Source organism: Mixophyes fleayi, chromosome 3 (genome assembly GCF_038048845.1).
Source record: "Mixophyes fleayi isolate aMixFle1 chromosome 3, aMixFle1.hap1, whole genome shotgun sequence".
NCBI lineage: Eukaryota > Metazoa > Chordata > Amphibia > Anura > Limnodynastidae > Mixophyes > Mixophyes fleayi.
In genome coordinates, this window is record NC_134404.1 from 74,740,608 (window position 1) to 74,753,069 (window position 12,462).

The 12,462-nt window shown below is 43.6% G+C and overlaps 1 long non-coding RNA gene across 1 annotated transcript in view; it reads right to left on the reverse strand.

Annotated features, from left to right (window-relative positions):
• The window catches only part of LOC142143738 (uncharacterized), a 713,023-nt gene that overhangs the window by 458,188 nt on the left and 242,373 nt on the right, over window positions 1-12,462 (reverse strand). The window lies entirely within an intron of this gene.

Below are 12,462 nucleotides of genomic sequence, written 5' to 3' on the forward strand. Positions count from 1 at the left end.
GATCTGAATGGTCAGGTGACTGCAAAAGGTAAGGTTTTTTTTCCGTTTTTTTTTATAGGAGTCCTGCCTCGCCCCCTTGTCCGCTGGGCCCCCCGGGCACCTACCCAGCGTGCCCAGTCGGAAAGACGGCCCTGCCTCTCAGAGCCATCACCTCACCTGAAACCTTCCTCACTGTCAACAACACCACAACCCTTAGCCCACTGCCTTAGTGGCAACCTTGACTCTGTCCTCTGCTTACTCCAATCTCAGTCCCAGACATGTTGCCTCTAAAAAGGTCCATTTGTGATGTACTCTCAATCTTATGGGTGAACTAACAGAATTATCCTCCATGTTAAAGGATTTCTTCAACTGGTCCAAGGCGCCAGAAACCACCTTGTGCCTATACTTCTAATGGGAATCATATATACCCTCCAGTTGCACTTTTTCAGATAATCTAGGTATACCAATGTAATAAGACATTGAAACACACAAAAGTGACACATGTAATAATAACAGTCCTCTCACACTCATCATTCACTTAAGCCATAAATTAAGCTAAACCAAGCAGCATTCTTGGAGATAAAATGAAAAGTTTATTTAATCCAATCTACTTTTATGTTAGATCCAAAATGGAAGTAGGTTGTAGTAACGTTTTCCGAAGTATCCACAAACCTGTAAATGTAGGCGCATCACCCTATCACAGGGCTCGATACAAAATCCAGTAAGGGGGTGTGCCCATTGAATGCTGGATGGACAATTAGGTACAATTACACAAAAGGGCAATGGGCATGCACATTAATAGGTATTTGTAAATGGGCTGTAATGAAACTTTTTCATTGGTGCCTGTTCAAAATAATGCCATGAATGGAGCGCGCCTTAACAATCATCCATGTTTAAGTAAGAAGCTTAAAACTGCAATAAATAACTCTCTGTGAAAACCTTTATCACTTTTCCTTTGTGCTTAGTTTGTTGATATATGCTACACACACACACACACACACACACACACACACATATACATATATATAGGGTAGGTACAACACGAGAAAAGGGCGCATAATGGTGTGATAATTCTCAGATGTATTGATATTTTAAGTTTCTGGGTAGTCCCATAGCCGGATTAAGGGGGGGGGGCACCTGGGAGGAGAGAAGCTGCTGCATGTTTTTATTAAATGTCGTTTTCACCCCCGCTCACAGCACCCTCCCCCCCAAAGCGGGGGTGAAAACGAAAGTTAATAAAATCATCATTGGTGGTCAGTGGCAACAACAGGCAGCCAATTGTGAGGCTGCCTGCTGCTGATTGGCCTTAGACAGGAAGTGCTCATTTTACTTCCTGTCTGAGCAGCTTGGAGTGATGCAGCAGAGAGCAAGGTAAGTGTGTCTGTTTGTCTGTGTCTGTGTGTGTCTCTGTCTGTCTGTATCTGTCTGTCTGCCTGCCTGTCTTCCAGTCTTCCATTGTGCTTGGCATTTCAATTCACCAATGCACAGGCCCGGCGCTCCCATTAGGCAAGGTTAGGCAATTGCCTGAGCCGGGCTCTGCAGGGCGCCTCGAAATTAAAAAAAAAATGACTATGGTCATTTAAAACGGAAATCCACGTGGAGGAGAGGAGGGAAGGGGCTATTGAATCTTACCTGCATAAAGCTGCTCCTCTCTGCTCTGTCTTCTCCCCTCCGCTCACTGACAGTGACAGGCTGTGATGATGTCATCATCACGGCCCGACAGTGTCTATGAGTGGAGGGGAGAAGACAGAGCAGAGAGGAGCAGCTTCATGCAGGTAAGTTAAAGAAAGACGTGGGGAGCTGAAGCGAGGGAAGCGCAGCGCCAATTTTGACAGGGGGGTGCCGATTTCTAAAGGGGGGGGCGCCGATTTTTAAAGGGGGGGGGGCGCCGATTTTCACACTGTGCCTAGGGCGCCAAGGACCCTTGCACCGGCGCTGCCAATGCATATCTCCCAACATTTATAAATGGAAAATCGGGCCAAAACAAACTCCAATATGATTTACGTAAAGCACACCCACTAAGTCAGGACTTTGTCCCCACTACGGGTGCAGTTGGGAGGTATGTCCCACTTCACACTGCTCTACTCATGAAGGGGGAGCTGCCTGCACCTAACAGTAGTGCACACAGTATTGTCTGTGTATTTGTCTAAAATTATGGCCATAGTACACTTTAGGGCCCCCCCTGTATAAAGTGCCCCGGGCCCCCAGAGCCTTAATCCAGCTCTGGGTAGTCCTCAAAAGACCATAGATTTCACTCCAGTCTTCTATGCATATAAGGAAAGACAGAATACCAAAAAGGTCAAGACTAGTGTGATTTAGTGATAATCTATCACCACTTGTGTACACACCAAAGAGATAAGATGTTGCTTATCTGTATAGATCCTTTTTGTTCAGTTCCTTTGAAGGACACCTATAACACCACAACAGGAAGTAATCATACTAAAGTTCTGAAAGGAGGCTCGGAACGCAGCACCAGGGATTGATGGAACGCGGAAGTGATAACTCTGTGTATAATATATCATCATCATCATCATTTATTTATATAGCGCCACTGATTCCGCAGCGCTGTACAGAGAACTCACTCACATCAGTCCCTGCCCCATTGGAGCTTACAGTCTAAATTCCCAAACATATACACACATACACAGACAGACAGAGAGAGAGACTAGGGTCAATTTTCATAGCAACCAATTAACCTAGCAGTATGTTTTTGGAGTGTGGGAGGAAACCGGAGCACCCGGAGAAAACCCACGCAAACACGGGGAGAACATACAAACTCCACACAGGTAAGGCTAGATATATATATATATATATATATATATATATATATATATCCTGTTTAAACCATACGGAAAGGTGCGTTAGGTAGTGCAATATGAGCAGGGTAGTCACTAATAGTTACCAATTTAGGATGTTGTTACTGGCATAGAGCAGTATGTTGCAATGGCCACCTGTTTCTTTGGCCAGGGACTATAAATGCAGCTTTGTTATTCATTTCCTTCCTTTGTTTTTATTCATGTCAACCTGGCAATTGTTTTGTGTATTTAGTGTATTTATATGTCATGCATGTACTTGCTTCATCCTGTGTCCAAACGTGTGTCTTATGTTTATTAGTATGGATGTGCTCCGGCCACTTTTCGTGTTTTGGGTTTTGGGTTCTGATTACCTTCAGGTTTTGGGTTCTAATGGGTTTTGCCAAAACACCCCTCTCAAGGTTTTGGGTTTTGGGTTCTGATTTTTTTTTAAAAAAAGCATAAAAACTGCTAAAATCCAGATTATTGTTTTTTTGGGGGTTTTCTTTCACTCCTACGCTATTATTAACCTCAATAACATTCATTTCCACTCATTTCCAGTCTATTCTGAACACTGAACACCTCACAATATTGTTTTTAGGCCAAAAGGTTGCACCGAGGTAGCTGGATGACTAAGCTAAGCGACACAAGTGGGCGGCACAAACACATGGCCCATCTAGGAGTGGCACTGTAGTGGCAGACAGGATGGCAGTTTGAAAAGCTAGGCCCCAAAGAGCACATAATGCCAAAAAAAGAGGTGCAAGATGGAATTGTCCTTGGGCCCTCTCACCCACCCTTATGTTGGTGAAATAGGACATGCGCACTTTAACAAACCAATCATTTCAGCGACAGGGCCTACAAAACTGTGGCTGAAATGATTGGTTTGTTTGGACCCCCACAAAACGAGCTGGCAAAGAAAAAAAAGAGGTGCAAGATGGAATTGTCCTTGGGCCCTCCCACCCACCCTTATGTTGCGGAAAAAGGACATACACACTTTAACAAACCAATAATTTCAGCGACAGGGCCTACCAAACTACTGTGGCTGAAATGATTGGTTTGTTTGGGCCCCCACACAAAAAAAGCTATTCATCTCTCCCTGTACAAAGTAAACTGGCTCTACTGAGGCAAGATGTCGTCCTCATCCTCATCCTCTGATTCCTCGCTCCCTTCAGTGTGTACTTCCTCATCCTCACACATTATCAATTCGTCCCCGCTGGACTCCACAATCACCGGTCCCTCTGTAGTCTCTGGAGGCCATTGCTGGATTTGATTGAAGAATTGATCATTCATTTTGATGAACATCATCTTCTCAACATTTTGCGGAAGCAACCTCCTTCGCCGCTCACTGACCAGGATCCCCGCTGCACTAAAAACTCTTTCGGAGTACACACTGGAGGGGGGACAACTCAGGTAAAATAGAGCCAGTTTGTACAAGGGCTTCCAAACTGCCTTTTTTTCCTGCCAGTAAAAGTAAGGACTGTCTGACATGTCTACTTGGATGGTGTCAGCAAAGTAATCCTCCACCATTTTTTTGAATGGTGACAGCATCCAATGCAGCGACAGTAGACATGTCAGCAATGGTAGGCAGGTCCTTCAGTCCGGACCAGATGTTCTCTGCATCCCCGCCAGCGGGTCGTTTATGAAATCTCAGCTGTTTCCTCGCAGCCACAGGTGTGGAAGAAAATGAAGGAGGAGCTGTTGCCATGTCACGGTCCTCTTCAGATGACAATCTCCTGACCAGCAGGTCTTTGCACCTCTGTAGACTTGTGTCCGCCGGAAACAGAGACACAACATACGCTTTAAACCGAGGATCGAGCACGGTGGCCAGAATGTATTCCTCTGACTTTAAAAGAGTGACCACCCTCAGGTCCTGGCAAAGCGTACGAAGGGCTTCATCCACAAGAGCTACATGCTTGGTGTAATCGCAATGCTTTACCAGCTCCTCCCTCACTTTCTCCAGCTGCTTCTGCAACAGCCTGATCAGGGGAATCACCTGACTCAAGTTGGCAGTGTCGGAACTGACTTCTCATGTGGCAAGTTCAAACGGCTGGAGAACCTTGCACAACACGGAAATCAGTCTCCACTGCGCTTGACTCAGGCGCATCCCCACTCCTTTGCCTATGTCGTAGGTGGCTATGTAGGCTTGAATGGCCTTTTGCTGCTCCTCCATCCTCTGCAGCATATAGAGGGTGGAGTTTCAGCTCGTCACAACCTCTTGTTTGAGGTGTTGGCAGGGCAGGTTCAGGCTTTTCTGATGTTGCTCGAGTCTGCGGTAGGCAGTGGCAGAATGCCGAAAGTGTCCAGCAATTTTGCGGGCCACCGCAAGCATATCCTGCACACCCCTGTCACTTTTCAGGTCATACTGCACCACCAAATTTATTGTGTGGGCAAAACATGGCACGTGCTGGAAATTGCCCATAAGTAATGCCCGCACAATGTTACTGGCATTGTCCGACACCACAAATCCCCAGGAGAGTGTAAGTGGCGTAAGCCACTGCAAAATGATTTCCCTCAGTTTCTCTAAGAGGTTGTCAGCATTGTGCCTCTTACTGAAACCGGTGATACACAACGTTGCCTGCCTTGGAACGAGCAGGCGTTTCGGAGATGCTGCTACTGATGCAGCTGCTGCTGTTGCGGTGGTTGATAAATGTGCCCCTTGATAACAGGATGGAAGTGCCTGGGCTCACGGACACATTAGCCATATCATGTACGCACAACAAATAGATAATTGTCTTCACTAGTCCTGTTAGATGGGACAAGGCAACATCACCGTCCGATAGAAAAAGTCAGGATTCAGATACTTTATGCATTTTAGCAACCCTTGGGGCTAGATTTACTAAGCTGCGGGTTTGAAAAAGTGGGGATATTGCCTATAGCAACCAATCAGATTCTAGCTGTCATTTATTTAGTACCTTCTACAAAATGACAGCTAGAATCTGATTGGTTGCTATAGGCAACAGCCCCACTTTTTCAAACCCGCAGCTTAGTAAATCTAGCCCTTAGACTCAATGGCATTCATAATAAGAGAAGAAGCTTTGATTTTTCTCTCACATGTGTGATCACCACTATTCTGGACCCAAGCAGGATTCCTAATCACCCTGCAAAGATTGTCATATCATTTCTTATTTACAATAAGGTGGCCTTGTCTATCTGATCAGTAGGCCAATATACCCCTTTTTGCTTCTATTTATTCACTGCTAGTTTTGTCTGCCAAGTGGGCTTCCATCAAGAACATTAGGAGGAATTTGGTCTATATAGAAGTAAAAATGAACTAACTAAAAAGAGGGTAGACCAGCATGGACAGGTTGGTTGCTCTACCCTCACATCAGGGTAGAGAAACCCTACTGCAGAAAAGCCTGATCCCTGTGTTTGACAGTGGGGGTATACAAGTGGGGGTTGGGGTGACAATCTCGGGAGTCAAAATATATTTTTCCACCTGTGGAAGGTTATGTGGCATTGCTTCAAGTAGAGTAGACTAGAGTCTCAAACACCTTAAAAGGGAAATGTGTTTGTTTTGACTGAAACCAGGGGGTATATTTACTAAACTGTGGATTTGAAAAAGTGGAGATGTAGCCTATAGCAACCAATCAGATTCTAGCTGTCATTTTGTAGAATGTACTAAATAAATGATAACTACAATCTGATTGGTTGCTATAGGCAACATCTCCACTTTTTTAAACCCACTGTTTAGTAAATATACCCCCAGGTAGTCAATTAGTAATGGTGAGACCACAAATCATACCTATTATGAAAAATTGGGAACTGTGTTTACATTGGAACGCCACACATCTTTCTTTTTAATCAATCAATTAAATCCCCAAATTGATGATCATATTAATCAAATGATTGTTATTAATTCTTCTGCTGCATTATAGTTTAAATGTAGCTCTTACAAATCTTTTTTTCTTTTCAATACTTCTGCTTTCTGAAACAGGATCCATTAAAATTTTATCAAGTGCAAAGAAACTTCTTCTAAAATTCTTGACTTAAAAAAACAAATATATTCAATAGACCTTGTAGAGCTGGATGATAATACATCCTTAATGTTGTAGATGAGCTGATTAATAGGGTTTCTCTACCCTCATAGCAGAAAAGTCTGATTGTATTTAACATTGAGGGTTTACAAGTGGGGGCTGTGGGGTGAACATCTTGGGTGTCAGAATATATTTTGCTAGCCATTTGCATGACATATTTGCCTTACAATGGATCATGCTTCTCTTCAGAACTCAGCAAGCATTGCAAGCCACACAAAGAGGTCACAGGGATCAAACTCAGAGATATATTTTAAAGTTGTCTTCATAGTTCAGGGGTGGGGAGCGGCTATGTACCAAATTGTTATAAATATTACTGCCATAGGTTGTAGGTTAATAGTTTACATCATCACAGGTGGCAATCAAGGCTGCAATGTTCTCACATCAAAAGTTAATGTAGCCTCACAGGTTGGCACCGGAAGAGGTGAGGCTCGTTAGACAGATGTGTCACTAAGATTGTAGAGCAGAGATGGTCACGCTATGGCTTAATAAACTTGTTATTAATCAGTGTGCTCTGTTAGCCCTGTGCATGTGAGTCACATTCCTATGATGTTTATAACTGTCTAACTGATGATAGCTTCTGCGCATGTGTGCAGCTCAGTTGATCCTGTTGGCGCAGCACAGTGGCTCAGTGGTTAGCACTTCTGCCTCACAGCACTGGGGTCATGAGTTCGATTCCTGACCATGGCCTTATTTGTGTGGAGTTTGTATGTTCTCCCGTGTTTGTGTGGGTTTCCTCCGGGTGCTCCGGTTTCCTCTCACACTCCAAAAACATACTGGTAGGTTAAATTCCTGTGACCTACAGCTTAGACCAATCTAATCCGCTATCCGGCTGTCTGAGGTTTAAACCCTGCATCCAGTATCAACACTTTGCCCGCTACCCTGCAGCGCTGGCCAGTGTGATAGGCCAAGGGGAACCATCCACAGCAACCCTGATCTGAAGGCAAGAGGGTACACTAGCAGCAAGAGTTACCCAGAAGGACGTGGTTCTGGGCGCCGCAATGGAGTCCAGTGGTGGCAGCAGCAAAAGCCACTCCTACTGCGTTTAGAGGGCGCATTTGGGAAAAAGAAAAGGTGACCGTGGCAAGGCAAGCCCAACCGGTTCCCAGCAACACAACAGACAGAGTACGCAGTCCATCCTGTCACACCTTTTGTGTATGTCGTACTTGCCAACTTGGAGATCTCCCCTCTAGGAGATCTCCAAAATTGTCACGTCCTGAGGTCATGACACCGCTAATCGTATCTTCCTGTAATGCTACAATTAGTTCCGCCTCCACCCACTTCACTAAAGAACTGGCTTAGGATGCAGAAGGGTTCCCTGCTATCCTGGGAGTCAGGCAGAACTCTCCAAAATTAGGGGGTCATCCTGTCATTCTGGGAGAGTAAGCAAATATGGTGTAGGAGCCTCTGTCCCCCTCTTTGTGTGTTAGCCTCTTTCCCCCTTTCGTGAATGTGCCTCTTTTTCCCCTTTTGTGTCTGTGCCCCCCCCCCTTTGTGTATGTGCCTCTGTCCCCCCTTTTGTGTATATGCCTTTGCCTACTCCACTTATTGTGTGTGCACAATTTTACATCAGTGCTCCTAAAATTCCTTTGTTTTTAGTTTAGTTTAGTTGTATTTATGTAGAGGTGCAAGGAAAATTCAGCAATGTTTTAACTACCGAACATCCTGCAAAGCTCCAATGGTACCTGGCTCTGAATTAAATTTCCCCCCGAGAGTCAACTTTAGTTTTCAGATATGTCATATACTATTGTGGCATGCTTACAAGTAGAAGACATTAAGCATTACAATCACAAACTTTCTTACAGAAACTAGGGACAGAAGTTTTGAAAGATCTCAGACGGGTAGCAAATTTAAGTGCAGGTTGTTCCAGGAATTGGGAGCTTGATAGGAGAAGACAGAGTGGGCAGCTTTCTTCTTGAAATTAGGAACCATCGGCTGGCTTTGGATGTAGCTTAGTTGATAAGTGTTGAATACTGCAGAAGTCTGAGCTGCATAAGACTATCAAGCTAATGACTAGATGTATATTTATTATTAATTTCATAATTAGTTTTATTTATTCATTTTATTTTTGAGTTTTAAATTGTGTTTTTGTGTTTCAATTAATGATTTTTTAATAATCAAGGATCCATAAGGGAATTATGGTAATATAATAATAATTATTACGATACAGTTTTATGCCAGGATAAGTGGTGTCTATTTTGGTTAAATAGATGACATCATGGTCATGTGCCTGAATTTGTAAACCATTGACTCTTGATCAAGCATGGATCATTACCGATGCATGCAGCACACAACTGGAAGCACGCAGACATCTAGTAATCGGATCATCTCCGGAATATTTATAGGTAATCTTCAAACCTTCTCATAGACCCCTCACTCAGCGTACAGAGACAGTTGTCCAATAGGATTTAGAAAAAGGGACGTATGGAATGATTTTTTCCTTTATAGGGGGGAGAGGGGTAGTGTGCCCGGCCTGTTTCATTTGTACTGGCACCCACCATTTCTCATGGCAGCCCTGTTGTGAAAATTCACATGCTTCATGACTTTAGTTAGTATACTGATGGACTGTCTGCAGAGGCTTGGTTCTCTTCATATGTTATACTACAATTTTCACTCCTGTTGTACAGTTAATGGTGACGTCCTGAATTTGTAAATTTAAAAAGTCACAGAATGTAGGAGGGGGAAGTGGGCTGATGCTTTGTCAATGTTTATGTGAAAAACAAGCATAGGATTTTCACAACTAGTCAAGTCACTATTTTCCAGCTGCTGGTGCATGGTAGAAGCTATAGTCACAAATAAAAACCATCAATCTCTCCTTGATAGATTTAGCTAGTTGCTAAATATAGGTCTTTTGTTAGATCCATGGATACTATTTTGTTATTTTGTTTAACCCCTAGATTACTTCTAATCTAAGTTTCCTCTTTAATAACGGTATCTTGGTGTTTTTAGAGTCCACATGTACCACATCCAGATGCATGTGTATACACCACAAGGTGCAGGCTGTTTGTGCAGCAATTTTCTGCTCCTCAGACTTGTCCTTTGCATGTCTCTATTGCACTGTGAACGAGGGAGTTACATCTAGTTATATTAAGAGGTCAGATTGCATCATTGAGTTGGTATGTACTGAACTGGATTTCATTCAACATCCAGCTGGGCCTGAATGATGTCACTGTGGGATAGGGCAATAAAAGTAAACAACAGAGAGAGGAAGTTAAGTTTAAAGGCAGACTGCACCTGACAAATATAGGGATCATATACTGTATATTTAAACACCCTAAACAGGCATGATGATCATTTATATTCTCATACTTTCTCATTGGTTTATTGTGCATGAACGTTTCAGATAAATTTGGTTTCTTGAAATCACTGCAAAATTTCCCGAAAATATCTTCTGCCATTATGGCCAAAAAATTGTGAATGGTCTGAGCGTACATTATCATCTAAACTATTGATACTTGGGTGTGATCAGCAACCATTCCTATTTGTAGAACTATTCTATGTTTTCTCATGTTAGAAGAACACACATTTCAGAATATGCAGATATTCTAAAAATGTTACCGTGTTGTATTATGTCCTTATTGTTGTTGGATTACATAGAAACATCTGCTAAGTACCATTACATACTCCAGGCTGTTCTTTCTTAGTGGATGACCAATTGAGACACAGCAAAAGTATATTTTTTTAATTTGTGGTCACAAGACAGATTTGAGTTATTATTTAATATTTCCCTATTACATTTAGGGGTCTATGTATTAAAGGGGATGCAGTCATATCAGTGACGGTGAATCTGGCGACAGTTTTATTCTGTCGACATGTTTAAAATGTTGACATTGTAACTGTCTACAGCAGCATTACAGTTTGCAGACCAATCAACAATACAGCCAGCAGGTCCAGCACAAAATAGTTAATATTGAAAAAACCCCACAAACATTGCACTATACAGAGAAGACAGGCACATATGTTTCACGATCAAGACCTGTGGTAGTATTACAGGAACCTCGTGTCTCATAATCAGTCCCGTTCTCAAGCTATTCGCTTTCTAAAGACCTCAATGCTTCAGTTCGCTCCCATTCACCTGAACCTCTGCATTTATTGTACAGCAGTCCTGCTCCACTCCACGGTCCATCTCACCCTGCTTTAATCCCCCTTAGAGGACTGTGACCTGCAGCTAGAGAGCAGCTAAGTCCATGTTACCTTGCGAGGATCCCTAGTTAATACCTCTCTACCGTTAGACTCCGCACCTCTCCATCTAGAGTGGGGCTTCAAGGCCTATGCCAAACTCAGGCTGCGTAACAGTAAGATTTGGTCAAACTAGGAAAGGACCCCGATCGGCAACTGTCTGCTGAAGACATGCTGCAACACCTGGTTGGTCACAGTGAACGTCAGAACTCTATGCAACTGCAACTTCTTCAATGCCTACAGGCCCTAGCCTTCAGGTTAGATTCTCTGCAAACTGCCTTACTGGTCGCCCAGGCACCACCGGTTTCCGAGCCCAGTCAAGTTGCCCAGACTGAATCCTCCTCATCTCTATGTTTACCTACTCCTCAAAAGTTTGATGGTGACCCTAAACTTCGTTGAGGGTTTTTGAACCAATGTTCATTTCAGTTTGAGGTAAAAATAAAAAAAAATTCCCAATGATTGCACTAAAGTGGCTTACATCATATCACTCCTCTTTGCACAGCTCTGGCGTGGGCTTCCCCTCTATGGGAAAGGAATGATTCTTTATTGCAGGACAGTGCTGTGTTTACTGCAATCTTCTGAAAAATGTTCAATGAGCCAGGGCGTGTTTCCTCAGTCGCTTCTACTCAGACTCCGACAGGGTTCCCATACCCTTACTCAAGACGTTATCCAGTTCCGTACACTTTCATCTGAGCTGCAATGGAATAATGAAGCCCTCGTGGAAACATTCTGGCAAGGGCTGGCTGACCAAATTAAAGATGTTTAAGCTTCGCAGGAACTGCCTACTTCTCTAGATGCTCTGTGTCACAAATCGGGATCTTAGCCGCACTTACCTCATCCGCCGCTGTCATATCACGGCTACCTGGGTCCCTTCTGGTCATCTGCAGCATTCCCGTTCTCCACACCTTCATTTGTAAACAAACACATACTGTTTGTCCTGCTGCATGGGCGCGGCCATCTTGGATGCAGTCAGGTGATCATTCCAAACCAACCAGATTCAGAAGCTGTGATCACATGAACTGATCAGCCAATAGTTGTTTGGGATTTCCTATTTAAACCTGCTGCTGTGATCTGTTCATTGCCAGAACAACACACTTCTCTCCAGAGGATAGTTCTTGGCTTCAGTGTTCCTGACTGCATTACAAGTGCAGTGTTCCTGTCTGCATTGCAAGTGCAGTGTTCCTGTCTGCATTGCAAGTGCAGTGTTCCTGACTGCATTACAAGTGCAGTGTTCCTGACTGCATTACAAGTGCAGTGTTCCTGTCAGAATTACAAAGTGCACTGTTCCTGACTGCATTACTAGTGCAGTGTTCCTGTCAACATTTCTAGACTGCTCATTCCTCTGCTATATTCTACAATGAGCAAAAAGATCATCCAGGCTGCTAAGTTCTGTTTCACTCATGCATGCTCCAGCTAGTCCCAAGGGTCCCGAATCGGATCAAGACATTCAGACGACCGTGACAGTTTGTTCTGGCCTAATG